The 24,325-nt window shown below is 49.2% G+C and overlaps 1 long non-coding RNA gene across 13 annotated transcripts; it reads left to right on the top strand.

Moving 5' to 3' along the window:
- Positions 1 to 1,494: 1,494 nt before the first annotated feature.
- LOC123613992 (uncharacterized) lies at positions 1,495 to 22,856 on the top strand. Of its 13 annotated transcripts, none has more exons than XR_012501827.1 (7): positions 1,496 to 3,468; positions 5,262 to 6,242; positions 6,700 to 7,036; positions 8,360 to 8,434; positions 8,955 to 14,818; positions 15,232 to 18,866; positions 19,753 to 22,856. It is a non-coding gene; the product is annotated as an uncharacterized LOC123613992 (long non-coding RNA). The 13 variants fall into 13 exon arrangements; XR_012501825.1 differs by having other exon boundaries at positions 6,700 to 8,098; positions 19,753 to 22,854; XR_012501817.1 differs by having other exon boundaries at positions 1,495 to 3,468; positions 6,700 to 14,818; positions 19,753 to 20,497; positions 21,639 to 22,847.
- The last annotated feature ends 1,469 nt before the right edge of the window (positions 22,857 to 24,325 follow it).

Raw genomic sequence — 24,325 nt, 5'->3', positions numbered from 1 at the left:
GTGCTGGGCGCAGTGCGGGGAAGCCGGGGATCCGGTCACCCTGCCCCTCACCAGGGTTGAACCCGAGGACAGTCACCGCCCCGTCAGGGGCCTCTTTTATAAGGGCACTAAACTCATTCATGAGGTCTCCACCCTCATGACTTAATCACCTCCCAAAGGCCCCACCTCCTCATGCCATTACACTGGAGGTTAGGTGTCAACCCATGGATTTAGGGGGGACACATTCTGTCCACAGCAGCTTCCTCACCCTTTGAAACCCTGATGGGGTCATTAGTGGGGTGTCCCCCAATTCTTCACTCGTCTCTGAAAGCTTTGACCTTCAGGGTAGAACTCTGGAACTATCCAGACTGGCAGAAAGTGACTGGTGGCTGCAAGGTGCAGGGATGGGGGAGGACCCTGGGAGCAGCTGGGCAGGTGAGAGCAGCTGGCGTCCTCCCTGTGGGCTCCCAGCTGCCAGCCCCACCTTTAGATCTGGTGAGGCCTCTTAGTACCAGGCACCATCTGCTTAGCCTGGAGCCAGGAAGGATTCTTGGCACTGGGCACTGCCCCATCAGGTACTGAGGCTCTCCATTTTTCAGAGACATGGAGACCCAGAGCATGGAGGTGAGTTGTGTGAAGTCACCCAGCTGTGGAGATCTGCTCGGGAATCCGGGGTTCCTGACACCCATTCTGGGTATTTAAAACACCAGATCAAATTGCCCACCACCAAAGGGACTGTTTCCCAGGGTGCTGAATTCTCCCCTTTCTCTGCCACTTGGAGTAAAATGTTTGTTTACTAGTAGGAACTGCTTCCACTTTATTGAGCACCTACTGGGTACTAGGTGCTGGGCTGGGAATATGAAAAGAAAAAAAACACAGTCCTTGTCACTGGCGAGTGTGTTGCCTTACTGAGGTTTGTCCGGAGAGCACAAACCAGCTCTGGAAACCAGAAAGGGGATCTTCACGTTGCTTTATTTATGGGCCCACAAGCCTTCTCTGACTCTGGCTGGCCTGTATTTCTTTCCTTCAGCTACGAGATCTGACAGTCTTATTCCTGGCTCCCACTGAGCTATTCACAGCCGGTGCAGCGCTTGCAAGTCTAACTCACGTCCCTTGCTGGAGCCCATGTTCTCACTGAAAGAATTGCCAGAGAAAGAAAGAACAATGTTCTTTCCTTGGAGCAATGGCCCCGGAAAGCTCCTTATCCTTCTCTACTCCCAGTGGGACCGTCAATCGAAGGTCTCTGACTCTTCTTTAGGAAGCTGGCTCTCCAGCCCCGGGTGCCTCTGAGAGCCCCACGGGCTGCTCCGCCCTCTCCATCCCGGAGCCGCCTCCCCATCCCGGAGCCGCCTCCCCAAGGGCAGCCAAGGGGCGGAGCTGCCCTCCGATCGCCTCCTGCCCCCCTCCCTGAGGGCGGGGCGAGCCTCTGCTCCACTGCCCCGCCCCGCCCTGGCCACACCCATCCTTTGCTGAAGGATGCGCCCAGCCCCCCGTCGGAGGGGAGGAGAGGGGAAGGGAGGAGGAGGGAGTGGAGGGAGAACCGCGACAGGAAATGAGCTCGAACGCCCAAGCCACAGAGAGGGCGGCTCCCTGCCGGCGCTGCAGGTGGGGTGCAAGTTCCTGAAGCACGGAGAGCTCACTCCGGCCTCCTATATGTAGCGTTAGGCCCTGGAGAACTTGAACACAGCGCTTGATCAGAAAGGCTTTGCACGAAATGCTTCTCTGGCATTTGTGCTGGGGCAGCTACAAACACGGACAGTCGATGTTTGCTGTATCAACGGTGCCAGCAGCCCCCCACCGCGCTTGCCAAGTCTGAGGTGAGCGAGAAACACCCTCAAGACCCTGGAAGGGGCCCCGGCTCTAACAGCTGCACTAGCTCCAGGCACGTCACTTCCTTGCTGGGTCTCCGTTTCCTCAGGGAGTTGTGGTGAGGCTGAGATACGGACACGTGCGAAGTGCCGTGTAAATTGTGACGTGCACAGGTGCCTAACAACAGCCCATCTGCCTTCTTCCTGCCTGTCCTCTCTGGTGACTTGAGTTATTGGGAGAGGGCTAGCCGAGGTGTTCATGGTGTCTGTCCAGTTCATGATGACCCTTGTTTCTCCCGAGGCAGCACAGTAGAGCTATGGAGAATACTGGCTGTGTGACCGTCGGCAAGTTACTCAACTTCTCTGTGCCTCAGTCCGACATCGGCAAAATGGGAGTGATGGTATTAATACCTGCCTCGTGGGTTTGTCATGAGGATTAAACAACGCATGTGAAGTTCTCAGTCCTGTAAATGCCTGGCACCTGGTAAGTGCTCAACGGGAATCAGCTCTGATTATGCCCCACACCTGGGTGAAATGAAGCAGAACTCAGCAAAGGGGCACTGCTGGTTCTTGTTGGCGTCCCAGTGCCCAGACCTCCACCTTTAGGTTCCTTCTGCTTCCTCATCCTCTTTCCAATGAACTGCCTATTTTTTTTAATTCTTTTTTTATTCCTTTTTTTAAATTCTTTTTTTTTTTTAATTGAAGTGTAGTCAATTTACAATGTTAGTTTCAGGTGTGCAGCAAAGTGATTCAGTTATACATAGTCTCTAACACCGTATACAAAAATAGACTCAAAATGGATTAAAGACCTAAATATAAGACCGGAGACTATAAAACTCCTAGAGGAAAATATAGGCAGAACACTCTTTGACATAAACTGCAGCATTTTTTTTTTTTCGAACCAGCTCCTAGAGTAATGGAAATAAAAGCAAAAATAAACAAATGGGACCCAATTCAACTTAAAAGCTTTTGCACAGCTAAGGATACCATCAGTAAAACAAAAAGACAACCTACAGAATGGGAGAAAATATTTGCAAATGATGTGACCAACAAGGGACTAATTTCCAAAATATACAAACAACTTTATACAGCTTAATATCAAAAAGAAAAACAAGCAACCCAGTCAAAAAATGGGCAGAAGACCTAAATAGATATTTCTCCAAAGAAGACATCCAGATGCCAGCAGGCACAAAAGATGCTAAATTTCATTAATTATTAAAGAAATTCAAATCAAAACTACAATGAGGTATATCACCTCACATCAGTCAGAATGGCCATCATTTAAAAGTCTACAAATAATAAGTGCTGGAGAGGGTGTAGAGAAAAGGGAACCCTCCTGCGCTGTTGGTGGGAATGTAGTTTGGTGCAGCCATTATGAAAAACAGTATGGAGATTCCTTTAAAAATTAAAAATGGACTTATCCTATGATCCAGCAGTCCCACTCCCGGTCATATATCTGGAGGGAACTCTAATTTGAAAAGATATATGCACCCTAGTGTTCAGAGCAGCACTATTTACAACAGCCAAGACATGAAAACAACCTACATGTCTATCGACAAATGAATGGATGAAGAAACTGTGATATATTTATACAATGGAATACTGCTCAGCTATACAAAAGAATGAAATAATGCCATTTGCAGCAACATGGATGGACCTACAGATTATCATATTAAGTGAGGTAAGTCAGACAGAGAAAGATAAATATCATGTGATGTTGCTTATACATGGAATCTTAAAAAAAAAAAGGATACAAATTTTAATTACAAACCAGAAATAGACTCACAGACATAGAAAACAAACTGTGGTTACCAGGGGGGAAAAGGCGGGAAGGGATAGATTAGGAGTTTGGGATTAACAGGTACATATTACTATATATAAAACAAGGACCTACTGTGGCACAAGGAACTCTATTTAATTTCTTGTAATGAGCTGTAATGGAAAAGAAACTGAAAAAATATGTATGTATGCATTGCCTCTTTTGGTAAAAACTAGGATCTCTGTTACTCCCGTAGCCCTGTAAGACACCATACTGGAATGTAAAAGAAACACTAAACTTCATTTTCCTAAACTAAGTTAATCTGACTTCAAGCCTGCACCTCCCTGAGGGGGATCATCCACTCTGGGTTTCTGAAGACCCCTCCCGACTCCATGGGCTCTTTGGGAATCCTGAGGCTTTCAGGGAACAGGAACAAGAGGAGGAGGTCTGGGCCACAGTCCTGGGCAGTCACTGCAGCTCCTCCTGTTCCCTGAGCACTGCCCCCACCTCCAGGGGCTCTGAGATGTCCCCCACGGGGACACAGGCACACACAGGGAACCCCTGCCCTGCTCTTGAGACTGGGGAGCTCTGTGGGCTTGTCCAGGGCCCACGCCTTGTGCCCTGGGCAGACTGGTCTTCCCACTGGAGGGGTCCAAGGCCTTCACTCCCTTCCCGCCAGGTCTCAGGCCACCCAAATGAATTTTTCGTGGGCCTGGGCAGCCCCTGAAGCACCAAGAGTAAGCCTGTATTCCATCCTCATCCCTCCTCGTCTGTCTGAGAGCCTGGCTGAGGAACGTGAAGGCCTGTCTGTCCTTCCAGGAGGAGGGAACATTCGTCTCGTTTCATTCCTCCTGTGCAGTTAATTTCACTGCCATCCCACACACTAGCAGCCAAAGATGTGTAAACAAAGAAGAGCAAAGAGCGTGGCCCACCACCCAGTTCTACGAGGGTTAAGTCATAATCCATGCAGTCACCCACGGCCCACCGCCCACCGCCCACCGCCCACCGCCCAATAGACAGTGCACCCTGAGAGGGATTCAGAATGAAAAACCAGATGAGGCACCCTGAGCTTTGGATAAATGGGCCCCTCGATAGTTTGATGCAAACCTCAGAAAGAATTTCAATGACCCATACATAGGGGATTGCATCTTCCCATACATAGGAAAGCACTAAAATCATCAACTTGAGAGATCTGTTCTTTGTGACTAGCAGTAATCTCTTCCCAAGATGGGTGCTTAACTGCATGTATCTCCTAACCGGAAGTCATATAGAAACTGGCTTCTCCTCTACCTCTCTAGAGTAGTTTCCTCAGAGCTGCTGACTGGCTGCCTCCTGGTCCTCAGCAAGACCCTGAGTAAAACTTCAGCTCACAACTCTTACATTGTGTGTTTTTCCTAAAGTCAACAAATGTCTCAGAGGCCCCAGGGTTCAAGGAAAGTGATGCCTGAGTCTTGGTCAGTCCAGACCGCGGTCCCTGGCCACAGCCCACTGCAGCCCTACCTGCAGCTCCGCATTGACCCTGGGATGGGAGGGCCCCACTGTGCCAACTTCGCTCACCCAGAAAAAGATGAGGCTTTGTTTGTCCTTCCCCAGCCCAGGCTCTGTCACATCTCTTTTTCAGATCCCACTTCCTGTCCCACCCAAGCCTGCAGGCTAACCACCGTCACTAACCACATCCTCTTCTTCCCGGCCTCCCTCCCTCCGTCTGCTCTCAGGTCACCAGCACCCAGGTGCCCCTGGGACCAACGCCACTGCTTCCCGGTTTGAGCACTTCCAGAGGCAGCATGGATGACTCATAAGCCTCCTTTCCTTGTTCGCAGCCCAGGCCTCCTGTCAGCTCCATCCAGGCTGTGCCTCGCCCTCGGCCCGGTGAGCCTCTTCCACTGGACTCTGCTGGTCAAAGCCCAGAGCTGCCTCCTGGGGTCTGCAGCACTGGCAGCCTCTAGACCCACACCCTCCCACCACCCTGCCCCAATCTCTGGTCATTTCCTCCTTCAGGATGCAGACGGGGCTTGCAGGCCATTGTGTAAACACCCAGGCAAGCCTCCTGGGTCCTGTCACCAAGACAGAGAAAAAAGGGAGGTGTTCAGAATTTTCAAATGTGAGCAGATCCTGAAGAGAATTCTTTATTAAGCATCTTTCAGCAAAGAAGACATTCAGTGGCCACATTTGAGTATTTCTTTTCAACAAAACAGAATGACTCAATGAAGTCTTTCTTGCTGAGCAGAATTATATCCTCAGCATCTTTCTCAACCCAGTGCGTCAGAAGGCCAGAGCTAACCAAAGGATTTTATTTGCCAGTCCTGTAAAGCCGAGGCCCCTCCACCCCAACCTCAGCTGGGTTGGTCCCAGCTCTCACCGGGATGACAGCCACACCCCTTAACCCTCCCGCTGCCTCCAGCCTTCCTCACTCAGTTGCAAGTCTGAGCCTCCTGTTCCTTCTGGCCAGTGATGAAACCTTGTCTACAGCAGGGGGCGGCAGACTTTCTCTGTAGAGGGTCGAATACAAACATACTCAGGCCTTAAGGTAAACTCGGCCATCCTAGTGTGAAAGCAGCCCAGGTTGGGCTGTGTTCCAATAAAACATCATTTACAAAAACAGGTGCCAGGCTGGATTTGGCCTGTGGGCTGTAGTTTGCCAAGCCTGATCTACAGAAGAAGACGCAGACAGTCAGCATGCACTGAGACCTCTCCAGGTGTGGTTCCTTTCTACCTCTTCACTTCACTTCCTACATCCTATGTCCCTCCGCCACCCCTGCCCCACTCACCACCGATTCCGCATTGCTCCAGGCTCCCCCAAGGCTTTAGCCCCCGCTGTGCCTTTGCCTGTGATGGTTCTTCATCCTGGGTGCCTGGGCTCCACCCCTTCACCACCAGGGAATCTCCTACCTCTCCCTTCAGCTTCAGCATCACCCCCTCAGGGCCTTTCAGTGCACACCCACCCGCAGCTGCTCCCCTTTCTGGCTTCCTTTTGCCTGACCTCTGACAACACCAGCCCTTCCCTTCCCTTCCCTTGGATTCCATCTTGTCTTGTTCTTCTTCTGCCTCCCTGGCTGCTCCTCCTCCATCTCCTTCGACTCTCCAATCTCATCACTGATGTTCCTCACTGCCCAAACATCCCCCCTCTCTCACTCTGGGTGTTCTCCTCCCCAGGGCCTCACTTACTGCCCAGACGCTGATGCCTCCAGATGCACGCCTCCAGCTGGACCTCCCTGCAGAGCACGAGGCTCTCACCTCCAGCAGGTGTCCACACCCCAAAGCCGCATTAGTTGCTCATGCTCAGGTCCTCCACCCCTGAGCTCATGATTTCTGTTCCCACATCCCTCTCTGTAAGATGGCATCTCAGGGGGACGTTTTTGGAGCATCCTCCCAGTTCATAACAAGCCCCTTAGCCACAGACATCTGTCCACTTCCAGCTGTTTTACCCCCTTCACCCAACTGGACCCCCACTGGGCCACTGCCTGCGACTCAGCAGGACACCTCTGCTCAGGTGAGCATGAGCCCGGCTGGCCATTCAGTCTCTTCCTGGGCAATTTGGAACTGGGTGGTGCTGGTGTTTCTTCAGGCGAATTGGCTTATGGTGCATGGATGGGAGCTATGGGAGAGGCATTTTCCACCAACCGGGGCCTGGGGAAGCAGCAAGAGTTGGTCTGGGAGAGAGAGAGAGCGGAGGGCTGCACAGGCAGGATCAGATGTGAGAAGGCTGGGCCAGGTCGTGCGCCCGTTGTACAGATGTTGATGAAGACTCCAAGGGAAGAGTGATGTGGTCCCAGGGTCAGTAATTCAGGTTTGAAGCCCTGACCTTCCTTCCCTCAACTCGGTCCCATGCCCCTGAGTGCCTGCTCTCTGCCAGCAGGAGGGTCCCCCAGATCACTGAAGCCCCATCGTGCTTTGGGCGGTGGTGGCCCCCGCATTTCTGCAGCTGTGCCCCTCCTGCTCCTGGGAGCTGCCCCTCCTTCCCCTCCCACAAAGGGGACAAGGGGGTTGAAAGCAGGGATGGCGGGCTGACCTGCTGGGTCCAGGGTGGTTGGGGGCCAGGAAGTTCTTTATCTTGGTTTCCACAGAACAAAGCTGGACTGCTCCTCTGGGCCCTGGGGTGGGGCGGGGAGGGGGCTCTGGCTTTGGGACTAAACAGTTTACCATGTACTCTGGTCTGTTCTGGGAGCCCAGCAGGCCCAAGATGCTGCAACCTGGACTGGCCCCACGGGCAGGGAGGGACCAGGGATGGCCGCAGAGTCTCAGCAGAGGAGCAGGGTGTTTGCCAGAAATCTCCAACAGGCCATCCGCTCCCAGGGAGCAGAGCACAGTCTTGAGAGAGGAGGCCGGGTTCCCGAGCCTCAGGACTCTCCTAAGGGAGTTCATTTTTTATTTTTTAAAGGTTTGTTTTATCAATCTTTGATCCATTTGGGTTTTAATATGTTTGAATGCAGCCCCTCTGGGCCTCGGCCAGCTGCTCCCCTGCCCCATGCTGGCCCCCAGACCCCTTCTACATCTTCTCAGACGTAGAAGGGAGAAGGAACAAACAGTGGATGCCAGATGAAGGAAGAAGCAGGTTGGTCCTCCAATTCCTTTAACGGCAATGCCATCCCTCTCAGGTAGCTCTGGGCTGGGGCGGCGAGCCCCCACCTGCTGTCCCCTCACTCAGACACTCCAGGGCAGCCGAAGTGCCTCAGAGGAGGAATGGAATTACCTCCACAGCTGGGCCAAGGCACTGGCTGTGGTTCACAGCGGGGCTGTGAAAGCCCCAGCAGGTGGAGGAGAAAGACCCCGCAGGTGGAGGAGACCCACACGTTCTGTCTCTTTCACCCTGTAGATGCTGACTAGCAATTCAGCTCGGGAAGGTTTTGCTTCTGGAACAAAAAAACCCTTGGGTGGAGCCCTTGTTGAGGTAATTGTGTGAACTGACCGTTCATGTCCCACTGAGAGCGCTGGTGGGGGAGCCCCTCCTGGGTGGCTGGGTCGCTCCCTCATCAGTAAGCATTTACCTAGAGGCAGTGACATGAAGGATAGGCAGTGTCCTGTGTGGGGTGCTTGCAGGTGGCTGCTTAGGAAGGGAGCTTGAAGAGGTTAAGGGCGGGTTGGGGGATGATGGTGGCAGCTGGCGAATGCTGTGCTGTGGTTGCCACTTCTATGTAGATCAGCTTTTCCGCAAGTGCAGTAAACAAGAAAGGGTGATGGGGCGGACTGGCTTTCTGAGCAGAATCCAAACTTTGGTCAGACCCCATTGCAACCAATTTTGTATCACAATAAACATAGTCTAGAGTTAAAAAAAATCCTCAAACCTCAGCTAACTATACTGTATTGCTGAAATCCTTAATATGCTCCCAAACTAGTAAAATAGAAGCTCTCAAGGGTGCTTTCCTTGCTCTTGGCTGAGAGGTCTTGGGCATCTGCACCCTTTGCTGCAGGAATCTGTCCAGATCACAGACATTGGAGGCACGGCTGGTACCTGGAGACATCTGTGACCGGAGGATCCTGTTTAAGATGCTCTCTCCTGTTCTCACAACCAGGTGCTTGTTTTTTAAAAGGATCGTCTTCCAGGGTTCTCACACGGGTCTGCTCCCTGCCTCCTGCCTCCCCCTCACTCACTCCTCCTGACTCTGATCTGATGGCTCCCTCCTCTGACTCCCAGTGGCTGCCCTCGGTCCTCACTCCGCCTGAGGGCCGACACCTCCACCTTTCTCTTCTCCTGCTCCCAGGACTCAGTTCCCTGCCCCTTTCCTTTTACTCCCCGAATGGTCCCCACCTCCTTCCCCAGGCGCTCTTCCTCTGTGCCCCTCCCTAAGTACGGGAACTTCAGGTCTTCATCCTCGTTTCTGTCCTCTTCCCACTAGACTCTTACACATGGTCTCATTCACTCCCAAGGAGAACAGATAAATTCAGTGATGCCAATATCTGTCATGTCCAGGCCTCCTCTCTCTAAAGCTGTTTCATGTAACCCATTGTTACGTGCAATATCTACTGGATATCCCAGAGGCATCTCAAATTCATCATGTTCCATGTTGAACTGGTCCGCTCCCCCCTGAATTCTTGTTCCTCCATCCGTCAGTGTACTTCACCTCAGAGTGATGTCACCGTCTCCAGCTCAGCCACCCAGAAGCCCGGGTGTTAGAGGAACTCACGCTTTAGAGTTGAACCACTGGGCTCAGATTCCAGTGTGACCACATCCTGTGTAATCCTGGCAAGTTCCTGAACCCCTCTGTGCCTCAGTTCCCCAGAATAAAAACAGTGCCCTTCTTATAGCATTACAGTGAAGAACAAAGGCGATATTCCATGTGACGTGGCCACAAAGATAGCACGCGGTAAGCACGAGCTGTTATCACCTCCCTCCCAACAACAACACGCACACACTCGCCCACTGACTCAGTCCTGTGGGCTCTACCTCATCTCCACATTCAGACCCCTGTCCTCCACCCTCCTGGCCACAGCCTTGACTCAGACTTTGCTTTATTGAGATGTAATTCACATACCATATAACTCATTCATTTAAAATATATACTCAGTGGTTTTCAGCCTATTCACAGAGTTGTGCAACCATCTCTACAACCAAGTTTAGACCATTTTTCATCATCCCAAAAAGAAACAACCCTGGGCCCATCAGCAGCACTCCTCACCCCTGTTCCCACCCTCAGCCCTGGCCAATCCCTAACCTACTTCCTGTCTCTATAGATTTGCCTGTTCTGGACGGTTTCTATGAGTGGAATCATACAATATGTGGCCTTTTGTGACTGGCTTCTTTCAATTAATGTGCTGTTTTCAAGGTACATCCATGTTGTCTCAGGTTATTACTCCTTTTTATGGCCAAATAATATTCCATGGAGTGGGTCTAGCACATTTTGTTTATCCATTTATCACATGATGATACAACAAAGAATTGTTTCCACCTTTTGGCTATGATGAATAATGCTGCTATGAGATTCATGTACAAGTTTTTGTGTGAACACATGTTTTCATTTCTCTATGTGCCTAGGAGTCACACTCTATGTTTAATCTTTTGAGAAATTGCCAAACTATTTTCCAAAGTGGCTACACCATTCTTTAATCCTCTCAGTGTGTATGAGGCTTCTCCTTTCTCCATATTATTGCCGACACTTGTTATTATCTCTTTCTCTCTCTCTATTTTTATTTTTTTCACTATATCCATCTTAGTGGGTGTGAAGTGGTGTCTCACGGTGGCTTTGATTTGCATTTCCCTGATGGCTAATGATGCTGAGTATCTTTTCATGTGCTTATTAACCATTTGTATGTTTCCTTTGGGGAAATACCTATTCAGATCTTTTGCCCATTTTTTAACTGGATTATTTGTCTTTGTATTATTGAATTGTAAGAGTTCTTTATGTGTTCTAAAAATGAATCAGTTAAAAGATATTTGATTTGCAAAACTCTCTTCTGTCCCATGGGTTGTTTTTGCACTTTCTTGATAGTGTCCTTTAATGTCCTTTAAAAGGGACAAAAGTTTTTAATTTTGATGAATTATGCCGATTTAGCTATTTTTCCTTTGGCTGCTTGTGCTTTTGGTGTCATATCTAAGAAACCGTTGCCTAATCCAGTGTCACAAAATTTATGCCTATATTTTGTTCTAAAAGATTTATAGTTTTAGCTGTTACATTTGGTTTTTTTTAAAAATCCATTTTGAGCTAATTTTTGTACATGGTGTGAAGTAGAGGTTCAACTTCATTCTTCTGCACCTGGAAATCTAGTTGTCTCAGCACCACTTATTGTAAAGACTGTCCCTTCTCTTTTGAATTGTCTCAGCACTCTTGTCAAAAATCATTGACTGTAAATGTGAGGCTGTATTTCTGGACTTAATTCCGTTCCGTCAATCTACATTTCTATCCTCATGCTATCTTGTTCTGTCACACAGTCTTGATTACTGCAAAGAGTGAGGTTTGAAATCAAAAAGTGAGATTCCTTTTGAGATTTCTGTTCCTTTTCAAGATTGTTTTGGCTATTCTGGGTCCCTTAAATTAAAAAAAAAAAATCTGAAAAAAAAATCTGGGTCAGTCTCTTGCTTGAAGATCTTTTCTAATTCCCTTTGGACTGTGCATCAATTGTCACACTGGTTCTGGTTTCCTGAGACTCCCTCTGAGGAGTAGGCTGTGTGGGAGAGCCAACCGGGGCAGCCAGCCTGGGCTGGACAGCAGTTGTGCTGTTCCACTGATGTCTCCATCACTCCTGCTGAAAGGGTGGCTGAGTCACGCATATTTGAATCACAAGCTGGGAAAGGTCAGGCATTGACAGCCTGGTCTTGGTGGTCCATGGGCCCGTAACGCACTTCTGGATTACTGTGGGAACTTACTAAGATGAGGATGCCTGGGTCTCACCATTCAGACGTGCACCTTGAGCATCTGTCATGTGCTGGCCAGACAGACAAGTCCTTGCTCTAGTGGACTTTTCACTCTAGGGCGCAAGGAAAGGCCAATAATGAACAGGATAATATCAGATCCCATCAAAATAACGGTAATGGTGTGGAGAGTACTGGAAAGGCTACTTTAGGTCAGGCGCTGAGAGAACATCTTTAGGAGATAACTTTTCAGTGAAGATCTGAATGACCAGAGGGATTCTCCCATGGGAAGGTCACCTAGAGTGGCTGTAAGGCCCCCCTCCCCAGCCAGCCTCAGGCATGGCCTGCACATAAGGGTGTGTTAAGCTGACGTGAGCCACATCCTCTTCCAGGAATGACCACTTTCATTTCAGTTGTCTTCTTGTTATGGTCTCCTACTTGTAGGTGTTTCCGTGATGTGACCTTGTTTTATTATTACTCACCAAGGGGTGGGGGAGCCGTTCACTCTCCCACTAGAACACACAGTCCCTGAGGGCAGGGGTGCCCTGATTTGTTTCCATCTGTGTTCCCAGTGCCCAGAACAAGTTCTCAGGGAATGAATGTTGAATCAACTGCCAGAGCTCCATCAGCTGCTACGAAATCTGGTTACTGACTCTGATTCCTGGCGACTGTGAATAAATAAATAAACACCCTGGTGTGTGACAGAGTATTGCTGATTTCTGATGGGTGTTCTGTTTGGTCCAAACTGAAGACTGTGTGGCACATTTCTAAGAGTGCAGGTTTTGGTGAGTGCTTTTCCTGTGAGGTCCTGTGTTCTTTTATACACAACATTAGTGAGAGTTAATGTTTGTTTGCAAGGATGTGCTTGGCACAGTCAGGAGCTGTGCCAAGTGCTTAATGTGTTACCCCTTTTTAGCTTTGTAACAAACCATATGGGGTAGTTGCTTTCATGGTCCCCAATTCACAGATGAAGAAATGAGGCACCTAGAGGCACCAACTTTCCAAAGGTCATATGGCTGCCAGATCAGAATCTGGGAGTCTCAATTCAGGAAATATGTCTCTGAAACTGATATTCTTGAGGGGAGGGTATTGCTCAGTGGTAGAGCACATGCTTAACATGCACAAGGCCCTGGGTTCAATTCCCAGTACCGCCTCTAAAAATAAATAAACCTAATTACCTCCCGCCGCCACCACCAAATTAAAATAACTAAATAATACAATAATAAATAAATATTTTTTAAAAAATTTGATATTCTTGCCCATTATGCTATAACACTTCCTCCAAATAAATACCTCACAATGTCCCAGCCAATAGATTCTGCAGGGCAAATGCATCCAAACACATTCTTTTAAGTAGTTGAATATTGAAGCTTTTTTTTTTTTTCATTTTTTGATTGTGGTAAAATATATGTAAAATTTACCACCCGAACCACATCAAGTGTACAGTTCAGCCTTAGGTATATTCCTGTTGTTGTGCAACCATCATCATCCAGCCGCAGAACATCTCAACTCAAACTGAAACTGTGCACTCACGAAACAAGTTCCCAGCCTCTGGCAACCTCCGCTCTGCTCTCTGACTCTGAACTTGACTGGATACCTCATGTAAGTGGAATCACACAGTGGCTGTCCTGTTGTAACTGGCTTATGTTACAGACGTGAGATCCTCGAAGTTCATGCATGTTGAGGCATGTGCCAGAACTTCCGAGGCTGACACATATTCCATCGCATTATGTACCACGTTTTGTACACCCACTCATCTGTCCATGGACACTGGCTGTTTCCACCTTTTTGGCTGTTGTGAATAATGCTGCTGTGAACATGGGTGTCAGAAGCCTGTTTCTATTGTAGTGATTAAGGAAATCAAGGCCTCCGTGGGGAGGAGGCACTGGCACCTGGCACCCTGGCTCCTCTGGCATCTATCATGCCCTTGGTAATCCCTTTAGGCATCTGCCTCCTCCGCCTGATCGTGAGGCCCCTGAGGACAAATGCTGGGTTTTATTGTCATGTTCCACTGCTCTACTGCCTTCCTTCTGGCGCCTGAAAGCTCCCATCCTCCCAGAATCCAGGCTGAGGGGACCCCAGGCGGGCAACGTGGGCAGTGCGAGGACGTTGAAGGAGCAGCCTGGGATCTGGGTGCTCTGTGCTGGGAGGTGCCTGTAGTGGCCAGTGCTGCTCTAGGCCCCGGAGAAGACCCTCCTCTAACACCCAAGGGGTGCTGCTCTTGGAAGATGCAGTTACCCCTGGTCCTCCATCCCAGCCACCCCTGTTTCCTTCCCTGGCCTTATTTTGTCTTCTGTTCTCCCCAGGGCATCTTGGACAGGTGGGGCCAAAGTGAGGGGTATATGAAAAAGGTCAAGAAAGACCTCACTGGGAAGGTAACATTGGGGCAAGACATGAAGAAGAGAGGGAGGGAGTCTGGCAGTGTTGGAGAATGTTCTAGTAGAGAAGGTACCACGTGCAAAGGCCCTGAGGTGGAAGCCAACAGCAGGGAGCCCAGGGTGGCTGGAATTGGTGGGCAGAGGGGAGGGTGGCAGGGGATGAGGCCAGTGAAGAGGGTGAGGGGGGCCCTTGTGCACCACTGCCAAAGAAGGGAAGCCACTGGAAGGGTTTAAACAGACAAATGACATCACCTCATGTTTTAAGAAAAGAAAATCAATTGGTGGCTGTGTGGCAAGCAGTCTGCGGGCAAGGGCAAATGCAGGGGACCAGTTAGGAGGCTATTACAGTAATTCAGGCAAGTGATGGAGGCAGTGAGGGTGTGAGAAGTGGTCAGATTCTGGACATGCAGCATTTGGTGGTAAAGCTAACAGGATTTCCCAACAGGTGTGATGTTTCTCTTCTAACACAGAGTATAGATGAACAGAAGAGCCCTGGATTAGATTTCAGCCAGCCTGGCTTCCAGTTCTGGCTCTGCCTCCCGTTAGCCACGAGATGAGGATAAGCAAATCAACTCCTCAGATGCCCAGTTTCCTTATTTGTAAAAAGGAGGTGAGAATCTGCCCTTTGACTGGCAGCTTTTTCTGTGAGGATCAAAGGAGAAACTGCTTGTTGAAACCTACAGGGTGCCTTGAAAACAGAGAGCATTCATTCACTGTTGAGCTTCTACCAAATAAAAAAACCTGATGATTTGTTTTGATGACAATTGTATTTCTGCTCATCAGCGGAATCTATAACCTTGGGGTTGGGGTGCCAGAGGGACCAGCCCCCTTTTTCTGCCTCCCCACTGGTTGCTGGTGTGCTGGACTCAGACCTTTCCCTCCCTGTGACCTGCCAGAGGCACCATGGACAGCTCTGTAGTTTGTGCCCCGAGGGACTCTGGGCTGAGATGCAGTGGGAGCCATGGCTGCGTTCCTTAGGAAAAATGTTGTTTTTATTTGTACATATTTTCTTTATCTCACCAGGTGGCACAACTTCATAGCACTGGGCTAACTGGAAAAGGACGCACTCTAGAATTCTGGTGAGAAATGCGTCAGGAGCTTGTCCTGCCTTAAAGGGGACCTGTGGGTCGGACACAGGGGCTGCCTCCTCGGATGACTTGGGCTCCTCCTGGACCATGAGCCCCCCTGCACGTCCCGCTTCTCTGACTCACTCTCTGTGCCCTCTGCCCTCTTCCCACCTTCTCTACTGTCTGCTGAAATCCTGCCCACCCCCAAGGCCCATCTCCAATGCCACTTGCTTCTGTCACCCCAGTTGGCGTGTCCCCAGCACATGATCCCTCTCACTGTGGCAGGAACAGCACTAAGTAGCCTGGAGGGCTAGGCTCCCCTAGGACAGGAAGGCTGAGGCCTGGCTCTATAACCCGCCAACTGTGTGAACTTGGGCTTGTCAGCTGACCTCTATGAATCTGACTGTCCTCATCTGTAAAATGGGAATGACACCCTACCTCGAGAGAACAGACGTTCAAGGGCCCGGATGCAAGGCCCCAGAGAGGCAGCGAGACTCCCTAGAGAGGGAGGGTCGAGGTAGAGTGGCCCCAATCAACTGCTCACGGACCCACGGGCTATAGCATGGGAAACAGCTGTGGAAAGATTCCCGCAGGCTCCTCCTCCCACAAGGTCTGCCATGGGGGCCTGGAGGGCAAGATGGAGGCAGATCTAGGCGAGAAGGGTGTGCCTGTGCCCTGCGTGATGCACCGGCCGTGATTGGGCACTGGCCACCTCTCCTCCTTCTGCCCAACCCTGCAGATTCTGCAGGGCAACCGTGTGGAATCTCCCCATCCTCTGAACTCGACAGGTGAGCCCAGTCCCCGAGGTGGCATACAGGTGGCTTTTTAATTGCATTGAGGAAGTGGACTGTGAAAAAAAAAAAGGTTGAATTAAGCTGAACTCCAGGCAAACAGAGAGGCTGAAAAGAGCAAGGTCAGGCGTGGGCCCCATTGTCTCCCTCCTTGGGATGTGGCCAGGCCCTAGCACACCCTTGCACATCCTTGCACAGCGCAGGTGCTCCTGGATTGTCCTCAAGGAGTGAACGTCTGTCAGCTGGCAATCTGCAAGACCCCCGAAGCCCCTTCTCCAGCGTCCTGAAGTAGGTGTAACCTTTACTGGGGCCCACCATGCGGTGCCCCAGGGGTGCAAAGGAGATCATTTTCTTTCTGGAAAAAACATTTTGGCTCATTAAATGTGTCTTTGAAATGCAACCTTTTAATTACAGGGTGAATACTGCCCCAGGAAGGGGCCTTTTCCCAAGTCCCCCGGGAACTCCTTGGCAGGATGCCTGGCTGTGACAGACCCAGGTGTCCTGTCCAAACAGGAGCCAGGGCCCAAAGAGGGGCCCCTCAGGGAGGAGCAAAGCCCTGGGGCAGAAACCCCCCTGATCCTCTTAGGCCCTGACTTGGGCCCTGCTCCCCAGCTCCCCAGCACCCAGAGGCCCCCAGGATTTCCCTTCAGCCCTAACCCACAGGTTGGGAACTGTGGTCTCTGCAGACATAGCCCCTCCTCGCATCGAAATATCCCCTCCACTCTGAGCGAAATGGCGCTGGCTTCCTGGAGCTTTAGGGCGCCTGTGTGCTTACATCTGCCGGCAGAATCAGCAAGAGCTTTCCCACGTGTCTCAGGCCCGGCCCCCCACAGCTATTCTCTTTGTTCTCAGAAACCAAACAGAGCCAGGCGGGCTGAAGCCGGGTGGGAGCTTCCAGGAAACATCTGTGGCAGCTGGGCAGAGGAGCCGTGACCTCAGTTCTCCCGGGAGCTCTGTGCGCCCTTCGGAGGCCAGCCTGCCCCCAGCCCCTCCTGGGGCTTTCCCGGGTGACTCCCTGTCCTGGGAGCTGCGTGTTTGTAATACTATTGCAAATTCTAATTAAGATCAAAGTGACTCTGCCGTTCACCCTGGGGGTGCCGCAGTCTGGACAGGTGGCCGGGCCTCTGCCTGTCCTCCAGGGACACCAGCCAGCGGAGGGCTTCTCACGGGGAACCATCAACATCAGAGACCCCCTTGGCGGTGCGCTTGGAAATTCATTAAAGGTGTCTAATCTTTCAGAATGATGAGACACTGGGAAGAACTATGTAGACAGATGACACTCAGACATTCCCTCAGATAAGCATGGTGGAACCGCTCCCAGTCTTGCTTTTCCAGTCTTGTTCACCTGTTGAGCCACGTGTAGCAGGCAGCAGAGAGCTGCAGGGAGGCTGTTTTCTCTGCCCCGTTATAGTCCCTCAAACCTTGGGAGCCAATGAGGGTCACCCTGCCTGTGACCTCAGGGTGCCTTCGATGTGACTTCAATGTCTTCTTGTGGCTCCATCAGGATGTCCCATTTCAGTACACTGCAGTATTTCTATCCTTAGTTGGCATAGCCTTACTGAAACTTTGTGGTCTCTTCTTAAGCAATTTTCCAGTTAAAAAAAGTTTTCCTGGCTAGCTTGTAAGCAGTACTTTCTAGCATTTGTGTTCGCACTGATCCAGGTGGCAATTCTTGCCCATCTGTGAGACCGCCTGAAGGTTTTCAAGATCAAGCAGGTCCAGAGGCTTAAACAGGCAGGTTGGCTCACCCACGGAAATACCTTGAGACCCGGGGTGGGGAGGGACCGAGCACCCACGCCTTCTCCATCTCCTTTCACCTCTGACCCATACGCTTCTCACTGAAGTCCAACCAGAGGGAGGGCTGTTAGTTTTTAGAGAAAAATCAAACTTTTTTTTTAAGAAAATCAAATTGCATTCCTGTAAACACTCTTCTGACTGTCCCATTCTGATGACAGGATTACATTTTGGGTACTCTTTCCAAAGGTTTGTGGTTTTACCAGCTGCTAGGACCTGGGTGCTTCTCAGGAGGACAAAGGCTGGCTCCCTCTGAGGTGCCAACAGTAAAGGTTCCACTTCATTGCCAACTTTCACACATCAGCCTCCTCTAAGATACGCTTCCGGGTTTTCACGTTGCAACATAAACCCAACCATGGAGGTTGTGACTTCTCTGCGTTTCTTCTTTCGTGAACCACCAGGCAGTGCTGCAAGCCCTGCCCGCTTCCTGCTCACGTGTCGGGTCAGCAGCCACCTTTCAATCCAGGAAGTGAAGTCAAAAGCAAACCCCGAACAATAACCAGGCCACTCCCTGAGGTGGTCCCTTCAGCCTGGTCACCAACTCAGAACTGGCTTATTTTCAGAACAAACATCAATCATTTATGTAACAAATCCCAGGCAGTCTCACAAACTCCAGGCTTTAGGAATAAAATCTGGATTAACTCTGTACTTAACACATGAAGATGCTGATCTGTTATCTCTTGTATTTTTCCCCCCCTTGGTGATGTAGCTGAGGTTTCCGGGGGGGGGGGGGCTGTAAGTGAAAGAGCTTCTGATAGAGGCAGATACTGAGAGATGGAGCTGGGGTTTTGTGACATCAAAGAGCCCTGGAGGGGGCTGTTTTTTTGTTCTTACAGAGAGCACAGCCGAAAAAGACAGCTGGGCCAAACAGCAAGCAACTGATTGTGTGTATTCAGTGCACGGTGCTCAGCCCTGGTTGCTAGCACAGGCGACGTATGACAAAACCAAGCTCTCACAGAGCCTACAGTTCGAGCCAACACCCACATCGAGCCACCACCCCCACTGGGTATGTAATTACCAGTTCTGAGGAGTGGAACAGACACTTCCCACCAGAGACATCTTGAGTCCTGTCCCAACTCTTTGGGAACCAGTTAGGATTTCAGCTGCTCTTGTCTGGCTTCTTGTAGCCCCTCATAAGTCACCAGGGGCTCTGAGTTCAATGCCCTTGGTCTCTTCCCACCACTTACTCCCTGTGACAACCTGGCAAGTTAGTCAGCCTTTTTTTTTGGTTTCTTCGTCTGCAAAATGGGTATATTGTTCCTACCTCATAGGACTGTTGGAAGGAATAATAGAGCTATTTGCATATAAGATGCTGGCACCTAGTGGAGTTTTTTGGGGGGGCTAATTAGGTTTATTTATTTATTATTATTATTTATTTAACAGAGATACTGAGGATCGAACCCAGAACCTCATGCATACTAAGCATGTGCTCTACCACTGAGCTGTACCCTCCCCTCACAGTGGAGTTTTGATAAATGTCAGGTAGATAAATGTCCAGGATATTGGCTGGCCTGCCACATTACTGGATGCAGGACAGAGGGCTGGTGCAAGCATTGGCCTAACTCTTCACATTTCCTTATTTATCTCTCTCCTTTAGCATATCCTTTTAAATAGTCATGCCAGGATATACAACCCCTACTCCCACTGCTGAACACTTCTGTGGGGTGGCAGCCAGCAATCTGTCACTTCCTTCTGCAGGTGAAGGGACAGCGTCACTGGGCAGTGACCTGGGCAGACCCTGAGAGTCACGAAACTCTCTGAGCCAGTATGTCCACGACATCACAGCAACCATGTCACCCCTCCAGGGTGGTACATTTGCTTCCTCTGTTCTTCTCATTCTTTTTCATCCATTTTTGTTCCCCCATGGTTTATTTTTTCTGTCCATCCAACAGATCTTCATGGGCCTCGGACACAAGGACCACTAAGATGATGAGACAGTGCCTGTCTTCAGTTTGAGTGAGAGGCCAGCACATGCATCACACTGACTGATGTGTGGTGATACCAGTTCTGAGAGGGGATGGGCAGCCCAGGTCTCTGTTAGCCAAGACGTGCCTTCTGCTGGCTGCCCCTGGCCTCATCGACACCTCACGGCCCTCCAAGGGCTCCAGCCGGTCCAGGCAGGGCACTCTCTGCTGTGCTCCCGAAATCATCTTGATGGACGGCTGTTTCCTCCTCCCTGGGACAAAGATGTGCTTCCAGGCCCTGCCATGCTGGGCTGATTCTCCTGAGAGTCAAGCCCTTTTTGTTCTTCCTGTTTAGCAACTTGAAACAGAAAACAAAGGGGGTTAGATACTGCTTTGTTCTCTCTGAACCCCTTTAGGCGCATAACTGAGACATTTCCAGACCCTTTGCTTTTGGTTTCACCTGTTCACCTAGATAAAGTTCTAGAAGGGGTTCCTGAGCTGAACAGTCCCCACTGGCGCCAAGAACCACACAGACAATCCAGACTTCTGCCTTGAAGGTGTGACCCTGCCAGGCCATCCACAGCTAGCTACTTTTTAAACATCCTCTCCACCATCCTCTTGTTCGTGGATTGTAAATCGCTCTCTTCTTGGAAGAAATATAAAGAGAACTGCCGTCCCACAGCTGGCTGAGGCAGAGCCAGTAGAGGGAGCTCAGGGATGCCTTTCATATTAAGTAAGTGTACTCAGGATTTCTAACATTTGGCCCACGGGCAACGGGAGCAAACATTTAAAAATCATCCCAGTCTTATCAACAGGGAGTGAAACTCGTCATAAAACACTCCTGGGCCTGTGGCCAGACAAAGCAAGTTCATATCAACTTGGCTACTGGAGGCAGTATGATTTTCAGGAGCCCCAAGTCGGCCTGCTGAATCTGGCACATGCCCTGTCCCAGGTCCTCCCCTCTCTGCCTGAGACAAGTGCTTTCCTCCTGTAGCCTTAGGTCAGTCCTCAGTGGCCACGGACCTGTGGGTAAGATCTTCAGGGCCCTGGTGTGAATTCAGTGAGCATCCTTTGCAAAATGTACTTAAAGGCAGAAGATCTGGCAGAGGCCTTGGTATACATGTGCTAGGCAGAGAGCAAACTCAAGTAACCTGAAAGACTTTCTTCATGGTCCCTGGTGTTTAATAATCACCTGGTGATTGCAAAATCACCAGCACCACAGGTATTTGGTGGTGGGGATGGGTATTTTTGGATTGGAGGAATTTCCAAACACTAAGGAAAGACATTTTTCCAGTTTAGTTATTCTAAGCTGTTTTAGGGACGCCAGAGAGCTCATCTGGCTATAGTCAGTCCTGGGTCATGGGGTTCAGGGGTAGGGTGATGATTTTCCAGCCAAAAGTGTTAATTCAGGAAACTGGGAACCTCGGTCTCATCCTTGTGGGAGGTTGTGTTCTGTACAACAGCTAACTGGCTCCACTAACTTCTTGGCGGTCTAATTGTATGACAGCCATGTGGATTCTTGTTGGAAAGGCTGTTCCTCAAAAGCAGTGAACGACATCCCCTTTCCTCTCAGTAACTTATGCCGCATTTTGATAAACAGAAAAATCCCGGGCTGGAATTTGTTGTAAAGTTTGTTTTAAATTTTGTTTTCAAATTTCTTCTGTCGTAAGAGTTTAATGCATATTTGCTGAATGAATGGATGAATCAATCAATGAATCAGAGCTATTTTGTGATTGCTAAATTTAAACTTCACAGCTGTGGATGATGGATATTATACCCCTCATTTTATTAAAAAAATTTTTAAACTTTTTTTGTGGGTGGTAGGTAATTAGGTTTATTTATTTATTTTTATATTTTATTATTATTTTCAACAGAGGCAGTGAGGATTGAACCCAGGACCTTGTGCATGCTAAGTATGCATTCTACCACTGAGCTATGCCCTCCCCTCTACAATAGGTTTTAAAAAGATGTCTCTTCTGGATTAAGAGAGGTGAGGATGCAGAGATCAAGACCAAGGCAGAGGGAAGGATGGTCGGTGTACTGGAGGGTGAGTGGCGGGGGGCAAGGAAGATGTGGAAGGGAGGGCAGTCGAGCCATGCTCCCAAGGCAGAAAGCTTTCTCATTTACCCTAGTTAGTGGGATCAGTTAGTGCCAGCAAAAACCCCACTGCTTCTTGCCTTAATCCAACCTCACAGAAGCTTAGTAACTAGCCTAGGATGGAGAGAATGTACTTAGTCTGACTTTTAGAGGAACACAGATGACAGTTTCATAATTAATTAATCATACATTTATTTAAGGGGGAGAGATACAAAGAGAAATAAAATATGCTCCCTGCTTTCCAGGAAGCCCATAACATGGTGAGGCAGTGACAGGTGTGTGTGGGAAGTGCCAGGTGGGCAGAGATGGGGAGGCTTCGGTGAGGATGAGGAAGAACAGGCCACTCTCAGAAGGAGGAGAAGGCATTGTTAGCAATGTGAAAGAAAAAGGCCTGTCTGTGGCCCCACCAGGAAACTTGGGCCCACCAGGAATTTTGTGAACCGGAGGGTGAAGTGCATAGAAAAGGTAACAGAGGCGTAAAAAGGGTCAGAGGGAGCTCCCCGGGCAAAGATCTATGAGGGTGAGAGTTTTTGAAGGCTTTTCCTGCCAGTTGTGCTGCGGAGTATGATTTTTTTCCTGCAGAAAAATATTTCAGAACTCCCAACACACCCAAATTGTAGACTAGTTAAGAGAAAGAAAAATACCACATGGTATCACTCATATGTGGAATCTAAAAAAAGAAAAAAAAAAAGAGGACACTAATGAACTTATCTGCAAAACAGGAACAGGTTTGCAGACATAGTAAACAATCTTACATGGTTATCGGGGGAAAGGGGAAGGGAAGGGATAAATTTGGGAGTTTGAGATTTGCAAATGTTAGCCACTATATATAAGAATAGATAACCCCCCCCCCAAATTTCTTCTGTATAGCCTAGGGAACTATATTCAATACCTTATAATAGCCTTTAATGAAAAAGAATATGAAAATGAATATATGTATGTATATGCATGACTGGGACATTGTGCTGTACACCAGAAATTGACACATTGTAACTGACTGTACCTCAGTTAAAAAAAAAAGAAAGTTATTAATCAGCAAATGTTGAAAACGGAGTGTTTGAATAATAATTACTTTCCAAACAAAGGATCTTTATATTTTAAGATTTTTCACTTACAGTAGTGTGGATGAAAAGTCCAAAGGTACAAGAAGTTTTCTAGCTTTGAAGTACTGTGTGCATTTCTGTAGCTTGGATTTCCACCCGGGGTAGATTTGATGATAAGGACAATTCGATGTCAGAAATTGTTTCCAGGAAAGGCTCTGATGAACTCATACTGGGTATGAATGACAGAGAAAGTTCAATGTATTGATCCTTTCTTTTTTTCTTTTGTAGTAGTAAGTCAGGGTGTTTTGCAGTTATAACTGTGAAAAAATGAGCTCTTGTACCTGAAGCTAGGCTATAAATGGTAAAACCTATTTATTATTATAATTTAATGGATGGTGTTTCCAAAATAGAAATTCACTTACATATACCTAGTAAGTTAGGTTAACCTAGTAGTTGGGTTAAGAAATACTTTGATTAAAGCCACACTGCCAAATGGGGAACCTCAATGGACTGCTAAACTCTTGACCTCAAAGGAAGGAAACCAAGTAACCAATAATGATAACTTGGAGAGAAAAAAAAAAAGGTTTAGAATCCATAACAGATTCTGTGTTAACAATGTAATGATTCAGCATTTTGGAGGCCATAAAAACCTCTACTGTGGGATGCAGGTCCAGTGGTATCACAGTGTGTAAGGCACAGAATTTTCTGTTCCACGCTGCACCTTATTGAATATTTTCTATCTTATTTCGGTAGGACCTCCTCTTGGTGTTAATCTGCCTCCTCACAGCAGGAGGCCTAGGAACGCTGCGAGTTGCAGGGAACCACTGGGCATTCTTTACCAACCACCGCCCCCACTAGTCCCGCTGCCCTCAACCTGAGGTCCAGGACAGTTTCTACCGAGGTGCAGCCATCGCCAAGACAAAGGAACCCCAGATGGCCTTTGGAGCCACTGCTTGGCCCAGTGGTTTCTGGAGGCTTGTATTTTTTTTTTTTCTTCAATACGGTAAAGAGAGCACTAATAGTGTTTTAGCAATAAGTATTTTCGGCCTCGGTCAGTTGATTTTCAGTTATCACTATAAGAATTTATTTTCTATAGCTTTTTATTATCTCTTTCGCCAAGCCACCTCGCACACCAATTTCCCTGCTGTGCATCGCCAGGTAACTGGCGTGTACCGGGAGGGAAAGGGCGGGGATCGCGCACGGTCCGCGGCTGCAAGAGCGTCTGGGCAGCTGAGATAAGACCGGGACTAACACGGCCTTTGGGCCGCACCAGGTGCGGACCATCTCGGGTCCTCTACCCCCATCACTGGCCGGGACGCGCGGTGGGGCGGGGCAGGGCGGACGCGCCACGGCACGCGACCAATCGACAGCGCCGGGCATGATTCAAAAGGCCGAGAGGCCAATGGGAGTCCTGGGGAAGC

This window comes from Camelus bactrianus, chromosome 23, assembly GCF_048773025.1.
Source record: "Camelus bactrianus isolate YW-2024 breed Bactrian camel chromosome 23, ASM4877302v1, whole genome shotgun sequence".
Classification (NCBI taxonomy): Eukaryota; Metazoa; Chordata; class Mammalia; order Artiodactyla; family Camelidae; genus Camelus; species Camelus bactrianus.
This window is presented reverse-complemented; position numbering and strand designations above follow the sequence as displayed.